The sequence below is a fragment of the Arachis hypogaea genome, chromosome 16 (genome assembly GCF_003086295.3).
Source record: "Arachis hypogaea cultivar Tifrunner chromosome 16, arahy.Tifrunner.gnm2.J5K5, whole genome shotgun sequence".
NCBI classification, from domain to species: domain Eukaryota; kingdom Viridiplantae; phylum Streptophyta; class Magnoliopsida; order Fabales; family Fabaceae; genus Arachis; species Arachis hypogaea.
Window position 1 is genome coordinate 46,663,351 of NC_092051.1, and position 16,378 is coordinate 46,679,728.

Below are 16,378 nucleotides of genomic sequence, written 5' to 3' on the forward strand. Positions count from 1 at the left end.
TCAGAGTCCTTTCAGGTTCTGGATCTGCTTCCACAAGAATGTTCTTATCGTTGCTCCTGCTCATATGACAAAGAAGAAGGCACAGAATAATAATAATAATAATAATAGAGATCCTTTATACCACAGTATAGGGATCCCTGTATGAGTTGAAGAAAAGAGGGGGAGACAAAGAATGTAATATAATGAAAAAAACACAACTGTGAGGATGGCAGAGATGTGAGATGAGATGTTAGGATATGAATGAATAAATAGAATAAGATGGGGGAGAGATAATTTTCGAAAATTATTTTGAAAAAGAGTTAGTGATTTTCGAAAATGGTTTTTGAAAATTGTTAGTATTTTTTCGAAAAATTTTTAAAATTAAAAAAATAAAAATAGGAATAATTAGTTAATTAAAAAGAAATTTTTGAAAAAGAGGGAAGATATTTTCGAAAATTAGAGAGAGAGAGTTAGTTAGGTAGTTTTGAAAAAGTTAAGAAACAAACAAAAAAGTTAGTTAGTTAGTTGAAACAAATTTTGAAAAGATAAGAAGTTAGGAAGTTAGAAAAGATATTTTGAAATCAAATTTTGAAAAAGATAAGATAAGAAGATATTTTTTTGAAAAGATATGATAGAAATTAGTTTTTGAAAAAGATTTGATTTTTAAAATCACAATTAATGACTTGATTCACAAGAAATCACAAGATATGATTCTAGAACTCAAAGTTTGAATCTTTCTTAACAAGTAAGTAACAAACTTCAAATTTTTGAATCAAAACATTAATTGATTATGTTATTTTCGAAAATTATGATATAAAATAAGAAAAATATTTTTGAAAAATATTTTTAAAATTTTCGAAAATAACCAAGAGTTTTGAAAAAGATTTGATTTTTGAAAAAGATTTTGAAAAAGATAAGATTTTCAAATTGAAAATTTGATTTGTCTCATAAGAAACAACTTGATTTTAAAAATTTTTGAAAAAGTCAACTCAAATTTTCGAATTTGATGAGAGAAAAAGGGAAAGATATTTTTTTGATTTTTGAAATTTTTATGAAAAACATGCAAATTATGCAATGCATGAAATTTTTAGATCAAAACAATGAATGCATGCAAGAATGCTATGAATGTCAAGATGAACACCTAGAACACTATGAATGTTAAGATGAACATCATAGACACAATTTTGAAAAATTTTTAATGCAAATAAAACATGCAAGACACCAAACTTAGAATTCTTTAATGCTTACGCACTAAGAATTCAAGAATGCATATGATAAACATGAAAAGACACAAAACAAAAAAATCATCAAGATCAAACAAGAAGACTTACCAAGAACAACTTGAAGATCATGAAGAACACTATGAATGCATGAAATTTTCGAAAAATGCAAGATGCATATGCAAGTGACACCAAACTTATGATATGACTCAAGACTCAAACAAGAAACACAAAAATATTTTTGATTTTTATGATTTTCTAATTTTTTTTGAATTTTCGAAAATTAATTGAAAAAGAAAAATAAGGATTCCAAAATTTTTAATATGAATTCCAGGAATCTTGCATTCTTAGTCTAAAGCTTCAGTCCAGGAATTAGACATGGCTCACTAGCCAGCCAAGCTTTCAAAGAAAGCTCCAGTCCAAAACACTAGACATGGCCAATGGCCAGCCAAGCTTCAGCATGTAACACCAGAGTATATTGCTCTTGATAACAAATTGCTGCTCATCATTTATCAAGTATGTAACTTGCCTCTGATGGTTTGGAAGCCTCAGTCCAAAAGAATTTAGACATGGCTTTACAGCCAGCCAGGCTTCACATGCTTCATGAAACACTAGAATTCATTCTTAAAAATTTTGAATAGATTTTTGAAAACATTTTTAATTTTTTTCGAAAACAGATGAGAAAATTTTGAAAATATTTTTGAAAAATTTTTGAAAAGAAAACGAAAAGAAAATTACCTAATCTGAGCAACAAGATGAACCGTCAGTTGTCCAAACTCAAACAATCCCTGGCAACGGCGCCAAAAACTTGGTGTTGTTGCCGGGATTGGGATCTCAGACGATTCTTGGCGCCAAACAGGAACAATTAAGTCCCCGGCAACGGCGCCAAAAACTTGGTGCACGAAATTGTGATCTCCAGGCTCGAACAAATCCTGGTAATGGCTCCAAAGCTTGGTGCTCTGATCTTAATTCATAATTGTCACAACTTCGATACAACTAACCAGCAAGTGCACTAGGTCGTCCAAGTAATACCTTACGTGAGTAAGGGTCGAATCCCACGGAGATTGTTGGTATGAAGCAAGCTATGGTCACCTTGTAAATCTCAGTCAGGCAGATATAAAGTGATAATGGTGTTTTCGAATATTATATAATAGAATAGGGATAGAGGTACTTATGTAAATCATAGGTAGGAATTTCAGATAAGCGAATGGAGATGCTTTTCGTTCCTCTGAACCTCTGCTTTCCTGCTATCTTCATCCAATCAGTCTTACTCCTTTCCATGGCTGACTTTATGTGATACATCACCACTGTCAATGGCTACTTTCGGTCATCTCTCGGGAAAATGATCCAATGCCCTGTCACGGCACGGCTAATCGTCTGGAGGAATCACCCTTTTCAATGGCTTCATCTTATCCTCTCAGTGAATAATATGCTCACGCACCCTGTCACGGCACGGCTATTCATCTGTCGGTTCTCGATCATGCTGGAATAGGATTTACTATCCTTTTGCGTCTGTCACTATCGCCCTGCAATCGCGAGTTCGGAGCTCGTCACAGTCATTCAATCATTGAATCCTACTCAGAATACCACAGACAAGGTTTAGACTTTTCGGATTCTCTTGAATGCCGCCATCATTCTAGCTTACGCCACGAAGATTCTGGTTAGGAGATCTAAGAGATATTCATTCTAGCTTAATTCATGTAGAACAGAAGTGTTTGTCAGGCACGCGTTCATAAGGGAGAAGGATGATGAGCGTCACACATAATCATCACCTTCATCACGTTCTTGGGTGTGAATGGATATCTTAGAAGTGAAATAAGATGAATTGAATAGAAAACAGTAGTACTTTGCATTAATCTTTGAGGAACAGCAGAGCTCCACACCTTAATCTATGGAGTGTAGAAACTCTACCGTGAAAATACATAAGTGAAAGGTCCAGGCATGGCCGAGATGGCCAGCCCCCTAAACGTGATCTAAGATAGCATACAACTGATCAAAGATACCTAATACAATAGTAAAAGGTCCTATTTATAATAAACTAGCTACTAGGGTTTACATGAGTAAGTAATTGATGCATAAATCCACTTCCGGGGCCCACTTGGTGTGTGCTTGGGCTGGGCTTTGATTGTTGCACGTGTAGATGTCCTTCTTGGAGTTGAACGCCAGTTTTTGTGCCAGTTTGGGCGTTCAACTCTGGTTTTGGCTCCTTTTCTGGCGCTGGACGCCAGGTTTGGGTAGAAGGCTGGCGTTGAACGCCAGTTTACATCGTCTATTCTTGGCCAAAGTATGGACTATTATATATTGCTAGAAAGCCCTGGATGTCTACTTTCCAACGCAATTGGAAGCGCGCCATTGCGAGTTCTGTAGCTCCAGAAAATCCACTTTGAGTGCAGGGAGGTCAGAATCCAACAGCATCAGCAGTCCTTCTTCAACCTCTGAATCTGATTTTTGTTCAAGTCCCTCAATTTCAGCCAGAAAATACTTGAAATCACAGAAAAACACACAAACTCATAGTAAAGTCCAGAAATGTGAATTTAACATAAAAACTAATGAAAACATCCCTATAAGTAACTAGATCCTACTAAAAACATACTAAAAATAATGTCAAAAAGCGTATAAATTATCCGTTCATCAATGAACAAGGGAGGTTCAACTTCCCAAGCATCAATGCCAAATAATTTGGCATTCAGCTTCATGATTGCACCAAGAAACTTGGCAGTTTGCTCTTCAGTAACATCCTCATTCTCTTCAGAAGAGGAATACTCATCAGAGCTCATGAAGGGCATAAGGAGGTTCAATGGAATCTCTATGGTCTCTAGATGAGCCTCAGAGTCCTTTGGTTCCTCAAAGGGAAGCTCCTTATTGATCACTGGACGTCCCAGGAGGTCTTCCTCCTTGGGATTCACGTCCTCTCCTATCCTCACAGGTTCGGCCATTTTGCTTATGTCAATGGCCTTGCACTCTCCTTTTGGATTCTCTTCTGTATTGCTTGGGAGAGTACTGGGAGGGATTTCAGTGATCTTTTTACTCAGCTGGCCCACTTGTGCTTCCAAATTTCTAATGGAAGACCTTGTTTCATTCATGAAGCTCACAGTGGCCTTGGATAGATCAGAGACTAGATTTGCTAAATTAGAAGCATTTTGTTCAGAGTTCTCTGTCTGTTGCTGAGTGGATGATGGAAAAGGTTTATTATTGTTAAACCTGTTTCTTCCACCATTATTAAAGTCTTGTTGAGGCTTTTGATCCTTCCATGAGAAATTTGGATGATTTCTCCATGATGAGTTATAGGTGTTTCCATAAGGTTCACCTAAGTAATTCACCTCTGCTATTGCAGGGTTCTCAGGATCATAAGCTTCTTCTTCAGAAGATGCCTCTTGAGTACTGTTGGATACAGCTTGCATTCCATGCAGACTTTGAGAGATCATATTGACTTGCTGAGTCAATATTTTGTTCTGAGCCAATATGGAATTTAGAGTATCAACTTCAAGAACTCCCTTCTTCATAGGCGTCCCATTATTCACAGGATTCCTTTCAGAAGTGTACATGAACTGGTTATTAGCAACCATGTCAATGAGTTCTTGAGCTTCTGCAGGCGTTTTCTTTAGGTGAATGGATCCACCTGTAGAAGTGTCCAGTGACATTTTTGATAGCTCAGATAAACCATCATAGAATATATCCAGGATGGTCTATTCTGAAAGCATGTCAGAAGGACACTTTTTGGTCAACTGTTTGTATCTTTCCCAAGCTTCATAGAGGGATTCACCTTCTTTCTGTCTGAAGGTTTGAACATCAGCTCTAAGCTTGCTCAGCTTTTAAGGAGGAAAGTACTTGGCTAAGAAAGCCGTGACCAGCTTATCCCAAGAGTTCAGGCTGTCCTTGGGTTGAGAATCCAACCATAATCTAGCTATGTCTCTTACAGCAAAGGGAAAAGCATGAGCTTGTAGACTTCAGGATTTACTCCATTAGTCTTAACAACAGTATCACATATCTTCAAGAATTCAGTTAAGAACTGAAAAGGATCTTCAGATGGAAGTCCATGAAACTTGCAGTTTTGCTGCATCAGAGAAACTAATTGAGGTTTCAGCTCAAAGTTGTTTGCTCCAATGGTAGGAATGGAGATGCTTCTTCCATGTAAATTGGAATTAGGTGCAGTAAAGTCACCAAGCATCCTCCTTGCATTATTATTATTTTCGGCTGCCATCTCCTCTTCCTGTTCGAAAATTTCTGAAAGGTTATCTCTGGATTGTTGTAATTTTGCTTATCTTAATTTTCTCTTCAGAGTCCTTTCAGGTTCTTGATCTGCATCAACAAGAATGTTCTTGTCCTTGCTCCTGCTCATATGACAAAGAAGAGGGCACAGAAAAAATAATAATAATAATATGGATCCTTTATACCACAGTATAGGGATCCCTTTGTGAGTGGAAGAAAAGAGGGGGAGACAAAGAATGTAATGTAATGGAAAAAACACAACTGTGAGGAGGGTTGAGATGTGAGATGAGATGTTAGTAAATGAATAAATAAATAGAATAAGATGGGAGAGGGAGAATTTTCGAAAAATACTTTTGAAAAAGAGTTAGTGATTTTCGAAAATGGTTTTTGAAAAATGTTAGTATTTTTCGAAAATTTTTGAAATCAAAAATAAAAATAATTAGTTAATTAAAAAGAAATTTTTGAAAAAGGGGGGAGATATTTTCGAAAATTAGAGAGAAAGAGTTAGTTAGGTAGTTTTGAAAAAGTTAAGAAACAAACAAAAAGTTAGTTAGTTAGTTGAAACAAATTTTGAAAAGATAAGAAGTTAGGAGGTTAGAAAAGATATTTTGAAATCATATTTTGAAAAAGATAAGATAAGAATATATTTTTGAAAAGATATGATAGAAATTAGTTTTTGAAAAAAAGATTTGATTTTTTTAAAATCACAATTAATGACTTGATTCATAAGAAATCACAAGATATGATTCTAGAACTCAAAGTTTGAATCTTTCTTAACAAGCAAGTAATAAACTTGAAATTTTTGAATCAAAACATTAATTGTTATTGTTATTTTCGAAAATTTGGTATAAAAATAAGAAAAAGATTTTTGAAAAATATTTTTGGAATTTTCGAAAATAACTAAGAATTTTGAAAAAGATTTGATTTTTGAAAAAGATTTTGAAAAAGATAAGATTTTCAAATTGAAAATTTGATTTGACTCATAAGAAACAACTTGATTTTAAAAATTTTTGAAAAAGTCAATCCAAATTTTCGAATTTGATGAGAGAAAAATAGAAAAATATTTTTTTGATTTTTTTGAATTTTTAATGATGAGAGAGAAAAACAAGAAAAATGATGCAATGCATGAGAATTTTAGATCAAAACATGTGATGCATGCAAGAATGTTATGAATGTCAAGATGAACACCAAGAACACTATGAAGATCATGATGAATATCAAGAACACAATTTTGAAAAATTTTTAATGCAAAGAAAACATGCAAGACACCAAACTTAGAATTCTTTAATGCTTAGGCACTAAGAATTCAAGAATACATATGAAAAATAAGAAAAGACACAAAACATGCAAATGCAAAGATCAAACAAGAAGACTTACCAAGAACAACTTGAAGATCATGAAGAACACTATGAATGCATGAGAATTTTCGAAAAATGCAAGATGCATATGCAATTGACACCAAACTTATAACATGACTCAAGACTCAAACAAGAAACACAAAATATTTTTTTTTATTTTTATGATTTTCTATTTTTTTTGGATTTTTATTTTATATTTTTCGAAAATTATTTAGAAAAGGGAAAAATAAGGATTCCAAAATTTTTAATATGAATTCCAGGAATCTTATGCTCTAAAGCTCCAATCAAAGGGTCAGGCATGGCTTAATAGCCAGCCAAGCTTTAGTATGTAACTCAGACATGACACGTCTAACATGCCCTACAGTCGTATTAGACATGGCTTTACAGCCAGCCATGCTTCATGAAACACTAGAATTCATTCTTAAAAATTCTGAAGAAAAATATATTTTTTTGAAAACATTTTTATTTTTTTAAAAAAATTTTTTTTTTCGAAAACAAAGGAGAAAATTTTGAAAGATTTTTTTGAAAAATTTTTTTGAAAACAAGATGAGCCGTCAGTTGTCCAAACTCGAACAATCCCCGGCAACGGCGCCAAAAACATGGTACGCGGAATCGTGATTACACTTTAATTATGTAAAGTTCATTGCTCTTTCTTTCCCTGGAAATGGCACCAAAAACATGATGCCAAGACCATGGTTCACAACTCCGTGTAACTGACCAGCAAGTGCACTGGGTCGTCCAAGTAATACCTTACGTGAGTAAAGGTCGAATCCCACGGAGATTGTCGGTATGAAGCAAGCAATGGTCACCTTGTAAATCTCAGTCAGGCGGATATCAAACAGTAATGGGTTTTCGAAAATAAATAATAGAATAGGGATAGAGATACTTATGTAAATCATTGGTAGGAATTTCAGATAAGCAAATGGAGATACTTTCATTCCTCTGAACCTCTGCTTTCTTGCTATCTTCATCTAATCAATCTTACTCCTTTCCATGGCTGGCTTTATGTGATACATCACCACTGTCAATGGCTACTTTCGGTCATCTCTCGGGAAAATGATCCAATGTCCTGTCACGGCACGGCTAATCGTCTGGAGGCATCACCCTTGTCAATGGCTTCATCTTATCCTCTCAGTGAAAATGGTCAACGCACCCTGTCACGGCACGGCTATTCATCTGTCGGTTCTCGATCATGCTGGAATAGGATTTACTATCCTTTTGCGTCTGTCACTAACGCCCTGCAATCGCGAGTTTGGAGCTCGTCACAGTCATTCATTCATTGAATCCTACTCGGAATACCACAGACAAGGTTTAGACTTTCCGGATTCTCTTGAATGCCGCCATCATTCTAGCTTACACCACGAAGATTCTGATTAAGAGGTCTAAGAGATACTCATTCAGTCGAAGGTAGAACGGAAGTGGTTGTCAGGCACGCGTTCATAGGGAATGATGATGATTGTCACGTTCATCACATCCCAATTGAAGTACGAATGAATATCTTAGAAGCGAAATAAGATGAATTGAATAGAAAACAGTAGTACTTTGCATTAATCTTTGAGGAACAGCAGAGCTCCACACCTTAATCTATGGAGTGTAGAAACTCTACCGTTGAAAATACATAAGTGAAAGGTCCAGGCATGGCCGAGATGGCCAGCCCCCTAAAACGTGATCAATAGTCTCCTAAGATGAACAAAAGATTAAAACTGAGACCAAAGATGTCTAATAAAATAGTAAGAGGTCCTATTTATAATAAACTAGCTACTAGGGTTTACAGAAGTAAGCAATTGATGCATAAATCCACTTCCGGGGCCCACTTGGTGTGTGCTTGGGCTGAGCTTTGAGTGTTGCACGTGCAGAGGTCCTTCTTGAAGTTGAACGCCAGCTTTTGTGCCAGTTTGGGCGTTCAACTCTGGTTTTGGCTCCTTTTCTGGCGCTGGACGCCAGATTTGGGCAGAAAGCTGGCGTTGAACGCCAGTTTACGTCATCTATTCTTGGCCAAAGTATAGACTATTATATATTGCTGGAAAGCCCTGGATGTCTACTTTCCAACGCAATTGGAAGCGCGCTATTTCGAGTTCTGTAGCTCTAGAAAATCTACTTTGAGTGCAGGGAGGTCAGAATCCAACAGCATCAGCAGTCCTTATTCAATCTCTGAATCTGATTTCTGCTCAAGTCCCCCAATTTCAGCCAGAAAATACCTGAAATCACAGAAAAACACACAAACTCATAGTAAAGTCCAGAAATGTGAATTTAACATAAAAACTAATGAAAACATCCCTAAAAGTAACTAGATCCTACTAAAAACATACTAAAAACAATGTCAAAAAGCGTATAAATTATCCGCTCATCACTTACTTGTCTATTCATGGTTGGTTTTGAAATATTCAATATATATTTATGGTTTCTGCATAGGGTGTCATCATATTTTCAAGTGACAGCTAGAATGCTTTAATTAGCCAAATTGATTTTAGTGCTTTATATAGTTGAAATAAAATCTTTATTTCATCCAATTGGGATGCAAAGGGGTTCTTATATTAGTTTACTACCCAGTTTGGTCGAGGTCATATTGACAGACCTTGTTTTATATTTCAAATTATTCATGTTAAATTTTGTTCAAATATGTAATATTTTAATTTTCTTCTAAATTTTTAATGTGTCTTATTTAAAGATCTCTTTTAAATGATAATTGATTAGTAGTATAATAATATAATTCTAGTATCTATATTAATTGTTTCAGACTAATATTGACATGTTTGTGGAGGTTGAAACCCACATGAATGTGTTTTTTTTTTAAATTGAAAATTCTTTTTATGAGGGTTCTAAACCACCACAATGATTAATCAAGAATTGCCACAAAACGCAAGCACAGAACCCCCACAAAAGGTATAGAAAACCGCCACTGAATGGAATTGTGGGGGTTATGAAAAACTGTCACAAAGAAGCTCGTGGCATCTCAAATTTTGGGGATTTTTGAAACTGCCACGATCCTTTTTGTGGTGGTTTCTTGGGGGTTTGAAACCACCATAAACACGAAAAAAAACTGCCACAAATGAGCAAAATCCTTGTAGTGATGGAAGAAAAAAGTCGTGTCATGAAACAATAGTCCTTTCTCTTCCACTCCTTGTAAGCCTTCGATTCTGTCCCAACTACCTAATTTATTCCCATTACATACAATGCTAGTTTTTGCTATGTTCTATGGGTGTTTTCAGTAAGCTTATTAAGTACTGGTACCAAAAAATAATTAATTTGGAAGAAAAGGAAGAAAGAAAACTAAAAAGGGATCACTGCAGTCATTGCAGCATGTACTTAAGCTCTTGATATCATGATAAAAACAAAAACAATTAATTCTATTATAAAACTTAGAAACCAGGTATCAGTTGTAGTTTACTTTGTATGAGCTAATTTTTTTATCACTTTTATTTATGTATGGATTAACTCTGTTATTCATATACAAAATTAGAGATTTATAATTAGTACATAAGTTAGGATTTTGTAAATTTATATTTGTTGGAGAGTTTTTATAATTAGAGTTTCATATATATATATATATATATATATATATATATATATACAAAAGTTGTAATTAAAATTTACTATATAAATTATACTTTTAAGATGGATACTTAAAAATATGTTACATTACTTTTCAATTTCCACCTCAATGTCAATTTCTGTAGATAGATGCCAAAACAATTATATTAGATGTATAATAAAATTAGTTGTTAAAATTAGTCATTAATACAAAATACATGTTGAAATACAAAATGTATATTAGAAATAACTTAACAATGCATATATTTATACCCAAATACATGATAGTTAATTTTACGGTTAAATACTTTTTTCATCCTTAAGGTTGTGTTTGGTTGTTGTCTCAACATAATAGAGATATAGACATAAATACACAAGAGTATATAGACACAAGAAGACACTTAATTTTACATATTGTTTGGTACCTTAGACAAAACAAAACACACTTTTCATACCTATACTAAAATGTTAATTTTACGCTCACTATTTCAGTAGCACCACCACCACCACCTCTACCTTTCCTACTCTTCTTTTAGAGTTATCAAAAACCACCACCATCTTCAAATCAAATCTAGAATTAACAAAACCCCAAATCCAAACTAAATTCAATATTATAAAATCAACAAAGAAAAAAATTCAAACTCATCCCATCTGGAAAAACAATACGCAAATTCAAATTAAATTCAATATGTATAAAATCAATAAAAAATTTTCAATTTCATCTCAAATAAAAAAATAAAGATTTAAGTTTTTTAACATAAAATAAAAATAAAAAATTCAAATAGATGTAAAGTGAACCAGGAGGCAGAAAAAGGTGGAAAAGACCACATTGGAGCACAAGGACGAGACACGAAACTACAGGTTGAGGGAAGGAGAAGACAAAAAAGATGCATAGAAGGGAGGAGAGACAGACGTGATGTGGAAGAAAGACAAAGCAGATGCATACAGTATAGATCTACCTCTGGTGGCATCGAGTCCTCTTTGTCGCCATTGATCTGTGGTGGTTCCTCGGCGCTAAATCGGTGGTTGCTCCCCATCGTCGCGAAGATCTTGAAGAGGAACAAGAACAACAGAGACACATGAGGGAGGGTGAAGTAAAGGGGACGTTCTCCTTGGAGAAGACAAACAAATAAAGAGAGGTTAGAGGGTGGCGTCGTCGATGCCCGAAGCCAACGGCGGTAGAAGGCAGAGAAACCTACCTGATGCGTGAGCATCTTGTATCCATTTTTCCTTTGTTTTCTAGTCATTTTTAGTTAGAATTTATTAAGTTTTATATTATTTCAATTCAAAAATCCTCTTTGGATTCTACTTTGAGCATTTTGGTGTTTTTATTTATTTCAGGTAAAATTCGGAGCAATATGGCAGAGTTTTGTGCTAAAAAGAGAAGATTTAAGGCGCCAGCAAGCCTTGCAAAATAGGAAGCTTTCTGCCTCTTTGGGTGTTAAACACCCAAGCAATGAAGCCTCATCAATGAAGCATCTTCAAGTGGATTTAGCGTTTATTAGTTATCTTTTATTTTATTTTTATAATTTTTATTTACAAACAATATCTTTTAGTTTTAGGATTTATTATTTTATTTTAGTTTCAAATCAAATTAGGTTAGATATAAAAGGGAAAAGATTCACCTTTCAGGGGGATATTCTCACTTCTTTACTTTAACAGTTTTTTAGAACTCTTGTTTTCTCTGTGAGTCATGAGCCACTAAACCTCCTTGGTTAAGGTTAGGAGCTCTATTTATTTCTATGGATTAAGACTATTGCTTTTCTATTTTAATTAATGTATTGATTCAGTTTCAAGGATTACTTTCCTCCTTCATTTTATGAATCTGGGTGGAACGAAAGTATAACCCTTATTCTATATGCGTTCTTGTGATCCTTGGAAGAGGTCTCTCACCTGAACAACAGCTTGAAAGTAAATTCCTCATGAACTGCTAATTACTTGAACTAATCGGGATACGTAACATATAATCCTCTTAGCTTTGGGTAATTAGAGTTTTGTGGCCATAAACTAGATTTGAACTTAACCCTCTTATTGGACTCAAGTGACCAAGACATTGGTGGTTGATGAAGGTTAGAAGAGACTAAATTACTAAGACATTAGGGTTTTGTCAATTACAGTTTGGCATGAAATAAATCTTGTATGATCAAAAATAGTTGGTAAGAAAACTTAATCCAGAAAAGTAAACATCTTCGATACCTTAACTGTTTTCTCTCATTGATTTATCACCAATTCTCTTAATTGCATTCTTTACTGTTTAATGCTATTTCAAATTACCAAACCAACTTTTCTGCCTGTCTAACTAAACCAATTAGTCTACCATTGTTGCTCAATCTATCAATCCTCGTGGGATCGACCAACACTCACCTGAGGTATTACTTGGATGACCCGGTGTACTTGCCGATTAGCGTGTGGGTATTCGAAATCCTACACTACTACCTACCAGAGAGAAGATGATGAATAAAGGCTAGAGAAGAAGTTAGATGGAAGATGAGAAAGGCTTGGTTGGAATTATTGAAATATTAAGGGATAAAAGATGTAAAAAGAGTTAGTGCCTTAAGCTGAAAATTTGTGCCTCAACATTTTTTAGTAACACAAAATACATACTTTTTATGGGTAAATGTGTGTAACCGTGTCCTTCATAATTTTGTGTCTCAGAAAACAAACGTTAGACATGTACAGCAAAACAAATGCACTCTAACATTTTGGGTAACAAAATTTTTCCCAACCTTTTTTTCTTATTAATATCATCCTCAACGTTAAAAATCGTTTTAAAATCATCATTTTTACATAAAATGTTAATTACACGACGACTTTTTCCCTAATAAAACACCATCTTCCACCTACTAACCACCCCATTATCATCATCTGCTCATCATTATCACCATTACCACCATCACTACCCTCTCCCTCTCTCTCTCTCTCTCTCTCTCTCTCTCTCTCTCTCTCTCTCATTACAACGCAATTCAAGCCAAGCACTCAAGAAAGGGAACAAATATATGAAGGAAGTGATTTGGATGAGCACTCCCATGGAAGCGACAATTGCGCTGGGGTTCATGAGGAACCTGTAGATAGGAGTTGTAGGAGCACCCGAACCCACGAGTACCTGACCCACCCCTACCTGATCGTGGCAGGTTTCGAATAGGGTGGGTGTTCGAGCAGGGCACGGTGGGGTCGGGGTCAGGTGAACCCACCATGGAGTACATATATATAGATATATATGTTTTTATGGATTAGAATTTTTCATTTGTACCTCCATTCGAAGATTCACTCACCTAGAGTCAGAGAAACCAAAGTCTTCTTCTTCTACTGAGCCCAGCCCCTCGCCATCGCTGACTCGCTATAGTGAGCCCCTTTCCTCTAACTGCGTCGGCGTCTTCCTCTGTGGCTAAGCCCCTCACTATCGCTGCTCAGTCCCTCTCTGTCGCTGCTCATTCCCTTGCCCTAGTCATAAGTTCCTCTCTCTCTCTCTCTTTCTCTCTCTCTCTCTCTCTCTCTCTCTCTCTCTCTCTCTCCCATCACAGTTTGAGTCTGTACTGGATCGATGTAAGTTCTTCCCTTCTTCTTCTATAGTTGCATCACTTGGTCCTCGTCGCTATGAGCCTGGCCATCACCGTTGCATGTGAGCCCGTCACCAGATCCCATTTTCTCTGTCTCTCTGACCACCGGTAAATTCTGTAATTTTTTATAAAATTTTGTTAATATATGTACTATGCAGTATATTTATATGTGTCTAATAGAGAATTTTGTTACAATTTTGTTGATTGAGAATCAGAGACTTTTTTTATTGTAATTTTGTTAATATATGTGTTGTGCAGTGGGTTTATGTGTTTGATTGAGAATTTTGTTGCAATTTTTTTTATTGAGAATTTTGTTGCAATTTTGTTGAATGAGAATTTTAATTTGTTGCAATTTTGTTGATTGAGAATCAAAGACTTTGTTGATTGCAATTTTGTTTATATGTGTCTGACTGTAGTTTTTCATTTTTATTTTGATTGAGAATCAGAGACTTTCTATAGTTCTTGTGATTGTAGTTTTACTATGGTTTATACTAGTATTTGCAATTTTGTGATTGTAGATTTTCTATAGTTTATACTAGTATTTACAATCTGATACTTACCTATGCTATCATGCTTCTCTGTAAAGTTTCTAAAGTGTTTCCAACCTTTAACAAAACTAGTTTACTTCAAGTTTTATTTTTCTAATATATGCAACATACGTATTCATGAATTTAATTACCTTGGTGAAAACATTTTTTTTCTGGTGATGTTTTTCTTATGTCCGAGGACTCATAAAAAAGCACGGTTCTTACAATAATACAAAATAATTTCTTATGAAATTTAAATTTGTGAATTTTGATGGATAAAAGCTAGTAATACATATGAATAATGTTGATAACTTATTTTGATATGGATGTATAAAGTCTAACTTTTTATTAAAGATTCTATATGGTTTGCTTAGTTTTTTTAAATTTTTTTAATATATGTCCTTTAAGGCTATTTCATGGCTAGTAATGATAGAGATGACTGATACGTGAGCATCCTTCCTATCTTTTCCTAGTGAATTTGTATTTGAATTGGTTAAGTTTAATCAAGATTTAAATATTTTTTAGCCATTATGAATGCTGCTTTGAGTTGTGTGCAATTTGGTATATTTCAGGTAGCATTCGGATGGATTTCACAAGGTTTGTGTAGAAGAAAATGAAGAAAGTGGAAGATGTTGTCAACTCTGATCTTCTTACACTCCAATGGACATATCTTGTACTACAGAGATCTAATTGACATGGTTGTAATGGAATTCAAAAGCTAACTTTCAGAGCTTTCTAGCGATATATAATAGTCTATACTTTTCTTCTGGAATCACTGCCTTGGTGGTACCAAACTTGGGATTTTCCAAGTTTGGCGCCATACTCACCCACCTCCAGGAATTGCATGGCATTAAAGTGAAGCCAAACTTTAGAGGTTTCAAGTTTGGTGCCATTGATGAAGAACCTTGAAGATTGCATAAGGGCATGGTGGCGCCAAACTTGGCCCAACCCAAGTTTGGCGCCACCGTTAGTGAATTTGGTGGTCCTAATTCGTCCAAGGAGCAGCATGAGACGAATTTATTTATTTTGATTAAAACTTTTATTTTATTTACAAATAGAAAAAGATATTATTTAGTTTTAGAAAATATGTTTTACATTAATTAGGATTAGATATAAAAGGGAAAAGATTCAGCCCTTTGAGCTCTCTTCTCTTTTACAGACCTCATTTCACACTTTCTCTCTGCTAGGGTTATTTTCTCCATGAGCAACTAAATATCCACTGTTAAGGTTAGGAGCTCTATTTATTCTATGGATTAATACTATTACTCTTTTATTTTAATTTATGTATTGATTTCAATTTCAAGAATTTGTTTTCGTTCTTCATCTTACGGATTTGGGTAGATTGGAAGGAAGATTAATTCTATTTGAGTTCTTGTGAACCTTGGAAAAGAAATTTAGTGAATTTACTTGAACAACAGCTTGAAAATAATTTCTCCTAAATCACTAATTATCTGGACTTAACGGGATACGTGACATCTAATCCTCTTATATTTGGATAATTAGGATTTTTGTGGCTCATAAACTAGAATTGGACCTAAACCTCTAATTGAAATTAAGTGACCAAGGAATTGGCAGTTAACTAGGTTAGAGGAGACTAAATTGCTAAGGAATTAGGGTTTAGTCACATATAGTTTGCCATGAATTAAATCTTGCATGATTAAAATAGTTGGTAAGAAGTAGAAATCCGGAAAATAAACAACTCTAAAACCTTAACTGTTTTCTCATACATTCTTCACATCAATTTACTGTTTGCTTTTAATTCTTTGAATTTACTGTTTAATGCAATTAAAACCACAAAACACTCTTTTCTGCTTATCTAACTAAGTAAATCACTCAATTATTGTTGCTTAGTCCATCAATCCTTGTGGAATCAACCCTCACTCACCTGAGGTATTACTTGGTACGACCCGGTGCACTTGCCGGTTACTTTGTGGACTTTAAATTCCGCACACCAAATTTTTGGCGCATTTGCCAGAGATTGAATGTGATTGACAACT

At 34.7% G+C, this 16,378-nt stretch overlaps 1 non-coding gene across 1 annotated transcript; it reads left to right on the plus strand.

Annotated features, from left to right (window-relative positions):
* Positions 1 to 4,894: 4,894 nt before the first annotated feature.
* On the plus strand, positions 4,895 to 5,002 carry LOC112760918 (small nucleolar RNA R71). The gene has a single exon (XR_003181332.1). It is a non-coding gene; the product is annotated as a small nucleolar RNA R71 (small nucleolar RNA).
* Positions 5,003 to 16,378: the final 11,376 nt, after the last annotated feature.